The sequence below is a fragment of the Rousettus aegyptiacus genome, unplaced genomic scaffold (assembly GCF_014176215.1).
Source record: "Rousettus aegyptiacus isolate mRouAeg1 unplaced genomic scaffold, mRouAeg1.p scaffold_m13_p_1, whole genome shotgun sequence".
Taxonomy (NCBI): Eukaryota; Metazoa; Chordata; class Mammalia; order Chiroptera; family Pteropodidae; genus Rousettus; species Rousettus aegyptiacus.
This window is the reverse complement of record NW_023416284.1, coordinates 134,831,223-134,836,537: the sequence shown is the minus strand read 5'-3', so window position 1 is coordinate 134,836,537 and position 5,315 is coordinate 134,831,223. Positions and strand designations below refer to the sequence as shown.

General features: G+C 31.0%; 1 pseudogene; it reads right to left on the bottom strand.

Moving 5' to 3' along the window:
• Positions 1 to 4,441: 4,441 nt before the first annotated feature.
• Positions 4,442 to 4,560, bottom strand: LOC118604537 (annotated as a pseudogene).
• Between the last annotated feature and the right edge of the window lie 755 nt (positions 4,561 to 5,315).

The following is a 5,315-nucleotide window of genomic DNA, read 5'->3' as shown; positions in this document are numbered from 1 at the left end:
TTTGAGAATCTGGAGAAATTGAAATTCTCATTTATGGCTGGTGGAAGTATTAGATATTAAAACCACTTTGGGAAACAATTTGGCAGTTTCTTATGAAATTTAGCACCAACTTACATTGTCTCATGTAATTCTATGTAAGAAATGAAAAAATAGCTGTCTATATAAATACTCGTGTTCCTAGCGGCTTTATTCACAATAACCCGAAGGTAAAAACAAGCAAAATTTTCATCATCAGAAGACAGTATGTTGTCATAGTTTCCATACAATGGAATAAAATAAAAAGAAATAAAATGTTGTTATAGGCAAACCTATGTGTTAATCACACACTAAAACCAACATTTTTATAAATGAAAAAAGATCAGCTTTCAGAGAATATATATGGAATGATTATATTTATATGAAATTTTAGAATAGTCAAAATAATCTAAAATAATAGAATCAGATCGGTGAGCGTTTACTGGGTCAGGGAGTGGGGAATATTAACTGCACAAGGCAAATATTGAAATCTTTGGGTCTGACAGACGCCTTGTATCTTGGATGGGTAGTAATTTTATGGTTGTATATGATTGTTATATTCAAATTCTGCATATGACGTGTGTACATTTTCTTATATGTAATAAATCGTTTGTAAATCGAGAAACACACGTATATTTACATTTGTGTAATAGATGTTTTTGTTTACAACCCTAACAGACACACACTTTGGAGTTCCTACTAAAATACATATTTTTTAATTTAACAATCTTATTCTCATTTCAAAAATCCAACATTCATGTCACAATTTTTTAAAAAATCCTTCTCTGCACTCACCTCTCTCCTAACTCCTCTTCTACTCTTGGAAGTAGGTCAAGCAGGAAAAATTCAGTTCCCCACATTTTAACAGTGAGTGATCTGTACTATAAACAAACAAAATAAAAGACATGCTATAACATCAGGCAACGATGAATTATGAGCAAAAGAGAAACTCAAGTTAAAGGTATAAAGTGATGGGTATGCAATTTTAGATGGCATAATCAGGAAATCTCTCTCTGATAAGTGACATTAGCTCAAAGACTGAACAAGGTAATATATGGGGCAAGAGTGTCCCAGGTACAGAGAAGAGTTTGTGCAAAAGTCCTCACACTACCAAGGCTTTCAGAGTGTATAACATTACAAATATGTTAAAACAAATAATACTCATATCGTTTTTCAGGATGTTAATGATACTGAGATAATTTCAATTCATTTCAGCACTAAGGTCTTAAAGTATGAGAGTGCATCAATACTAACATCAATTTCTTCTGATCCATGTGGTTTCTGACCTTGAAAATCTCATTTATTTTTCATGTTATTACATTTGGATCAGGTTAAAGTCATATCCATGAGAATTAGAGTGTTCTAGTAAAGGCATTAAAGCCCTTGAATTTTTGGCTTTTAAAAAAATGTCTTCACAGAAAATGTGTGAATTTTCCTCCATGCTCTGTTTAAGGGATACCAGCCTTGGATATCTTACTCTTCAAAAAATAGCACAGTATTGTTATTCCTGGTGGCTTCTTAATTCAATTAAAAACATTCAATAAGTGTCTAATATTTGTCATTCTCTATACTAAGCACTTTATCATGAGCCTTTATATGTATGTATATACACACATACATATGTACAAATATATGTAAAGATATATACACATACTTGTACAAACATGTATATGTATTTTGTAGAATGTTATGCATATTTATATTTAAACATTTATATACTTATATACATTTTACATATATACATATATTTATATATACACAAGGCATAAACATATTTTTACATTAAATATCAATACATGTATATAAAATTTGATAAACACTTATCAAATATATATGTATAAATATATCATACACACATATATATCTATATGCCTACCATATATTTTTAAAGATAAGAAAACTGACACTAAAAGTTATTAAATAATTTGCCTAAGATCAAAGAAGAATTGGTTTCAAGGTTTATCTCCAAAATCTGATTTCCCATATGTCAAGAAAATAGAATCTAATTGGGTACTGAAGACTTCTATGAAGGTAAGATAAAATATAAATTAATGTGTGTATAGTGAGACAACTCCACTACTTACTACATGCCAACCCTTTAAATGAGAAGTTGTAGGTAAAATGCCAAATGTCTGGAGAAAACTTTGTAGAGATTATGTTTTACATAACAATATTTGGTTTATTCACATACAATATGCATAGCCTTTGACAAGAGGATTGAATTTACTTTAATGAAAATATTATATGAGGACTTTAGGTATTACTTTAGAAAAACTCAAGCTAGAAAGTCTCTTTGAATTGTGTTTGGCCAAAACTCAAATCTATAAACTGTTAAATCTTCCAAACATAGCCTGATGTATAAACAATTTGCTTTATCAGTACTTCTATAAAAAACAGAGAAATATATACATTGGTCTTACATAAGTGTGTATAAATTTCAGTAAGCCACTACATGGAATAAAAATATTTTGGACAAGATATTGGATATTTCAAACCTGGACAAAGAAAATAGCTTTCAACTTTCTTTAAGTTAAAGCTAATATGTTACTCAGAGCAAAGAAATTTCTAGTGTAGAAATGGAAATTTTGGAAGACTGGAGAGTTTTTGAAGCATAAAGATAAAATTCAATTACAAAGGTAATACTGGTAATAAGAGCAGCAATATGTAATGGATAATAATTGTGGGCTAGGCCAGATTCTAAATTCTTTACATTAATTAACTAACTCGACTCTCCTGATTAACGAATATTCATAGATGTGAAATCTGGACCACAGAGAGGTCAGGTAATTTGTTTAAGTGAATACTAATGACAGAACTGACTTCAGAGGTTGAGCTTTGAATGAATGTGCTATAAGACATGACTCCACAAATTACATATAGGACAAAATAAAGCTTGTCTGAGAACACTCAAATCGTTCAGAACAAATGAAACAGAATTGTGATAAGCCATTATAATCACTTTGCTGAATAGTGATAATGATATTGATACACTTGCTAATAACCAAATAATAATTTTTATTACTTAGTGAAAAACAAACTTTGGATTCTTTCTAGGGACACTTGCATATGGGGAAATAGAGTAGGGATGTGAGGGACCATATGGCTCCCAAGCAACAGAGAAAAATGGGGTACAGTGAAGTCGCTGATGGACAAGTGTGTATAAATTTCAGTAAGCGACTACATGGAATAAAAATATTTTATTGCCAAGAAGGCAATAGTGTGTTCTGTTTCCAGGCAAAGATCCCATGTGACCTAGGCTATTATTTGTGACCCGTGAATGTCTGTGAGATTGCCCGTTGTGTGTGTAGATTTCTATTTATTTACTATAGATTTTAACTTTACTTGAAAAATGAAACAAAAAAATTATGTGTTCAGTCTTGCCTCTACTAATAGCTGGCTGAAAACCTGGGGTTTTATTTAATCAATACTAGCTTCAGTTTTATTATTTATATCAATACCTGCTTTATTGGTTTCATAGAATTGTTTGACTAACAGATAACATGCCGTCACTAATGCTTTGGAAATGTTTTGTTCTTTATAGAATAATAAGAATAGTAAAAGGGAAATTTATTGATATGTTTCTTCAAATTTGAATGAGGGCAGGAACACAAGGCTTGTAAAACTAGTCTTGTGGCTGATGCCTATTCTTTATTTTTCGTAAAATTTAAAAACAAAAGTGTGTGCAATCAGAGAGTCTGAAAGGAAAAAAAAACAAAGGCTTACACAAGTATGCCTTGGAGATAATGGGGGCATTTCGGGTGTATATAGTCAGCCTGAGACATCTTTTGGCAAGTAAAGCAATAAACACAGTCACTTTCAAAGCTTTTGTTGAAAATTTGAAAGCCTCTCTAACCTGTAAATTATTAAAGATATTACTGAAAAAGAAAATATTATTTATATTTAAAAGTACTTCTGAGTTTGTAACATTGGTTTCTGCCTAGCTATATTTATTCATATGTTGTATTAATACTTACATGGATCATATCATGTCTATTTAATTATATCTTATTTCCCAGACCAATGTTTCAGATATTTGAGGTTTTATATTTGAGATTTTGAGATTGCTGAAATATTAGGAGAATATTATGTATAGCAATCATATGAATTTCAAAATTATTTCCTTCTTCTCTATGAGGAACTTGTGACAATGTCTTTTCCTGTACAGTTCTCTGGGTTACCTTGTCATGACTTTTATGTTTACTTTAAAGCTTGTGTTACTTCTATTTTGTACACCTCATTTACCATTTAAGGTGGTATATTACAAATGTTTTCAAGTTAGTCGAAATGATCAAGGCTATTTTTATTTATTTATTTATTTGTTTGTTTGTTCGTTTGTTTGTTTGTTTGTTAGGTGAGGTGACCCTTGGTTGACCTCACAGATTGCAAGGACCTTGTCAGGTTACAATCCTTTATTTTTTATTTTTTATGCCTACTGCACCCGGTCTTCCTAGGTGGTCTCCCATTCAAGAACTAACCAGGCCCTACCCTGCTTAGCTTCTCAGATCAGATGGGCTCAGGCTTGTTCAGAGTGGCATGGCTATAGACAAGGCTATTCACATTTTTAACATGACTGTCTAATTTTGTTTTTACCAGCTTCTTCCAATTGGGTGAGTTATCCGAATTCATTATAATATAAAATTGCTATTTCACAGGCATATTAGCATTTTATATCACAGGGACAAAGTGATATTTGATAAGTCAAGAACATTTTTTAGAGGTTATTTCTTTGTGAAAAATATGAATTTATTGTACTTATTGTACTTATTACATATGTAAGTTATACTGCAATTATATAGTATTGAGCTCAATCATCATCACAGGTAGTAAGTACATTCTCTCAGCCTCCCTAAATAATCTGTGATGGTGAAAGCTGATGTGCCTAAAACACTATTCTGTGGTCAACTTGGACACAAGGCGTTGCTGGAGCCACTACTCTTTTCTACCTGTGGCTTAAAGTAAAATATTTGTTTTGAATTGGCAATTGTCTGTTTTACATGTAGGCATTTATTTCTGCGTTTTTCATTCTAATTTACTTCTATAAGATTTGATTGACATATCTCATTATAGTATTATATTTTATATTTTAATTGACTGATATATTTTAATTGAATGCACTTAGTGTGAAATATTTTTTTAAAAAAACATATCAATTGATTTGCAAGTTTTTATTTGTTTATCTGTTCACTGTAATAAGTAGCTATGAGTCATCTCTTCTGGACCATGAAACGTCGTATTTGTGTCTGGCAATCTTCTCCCTTTCTTTATCATATTCTGTTGTGTCAGTACTTTGTGGTTTTTGT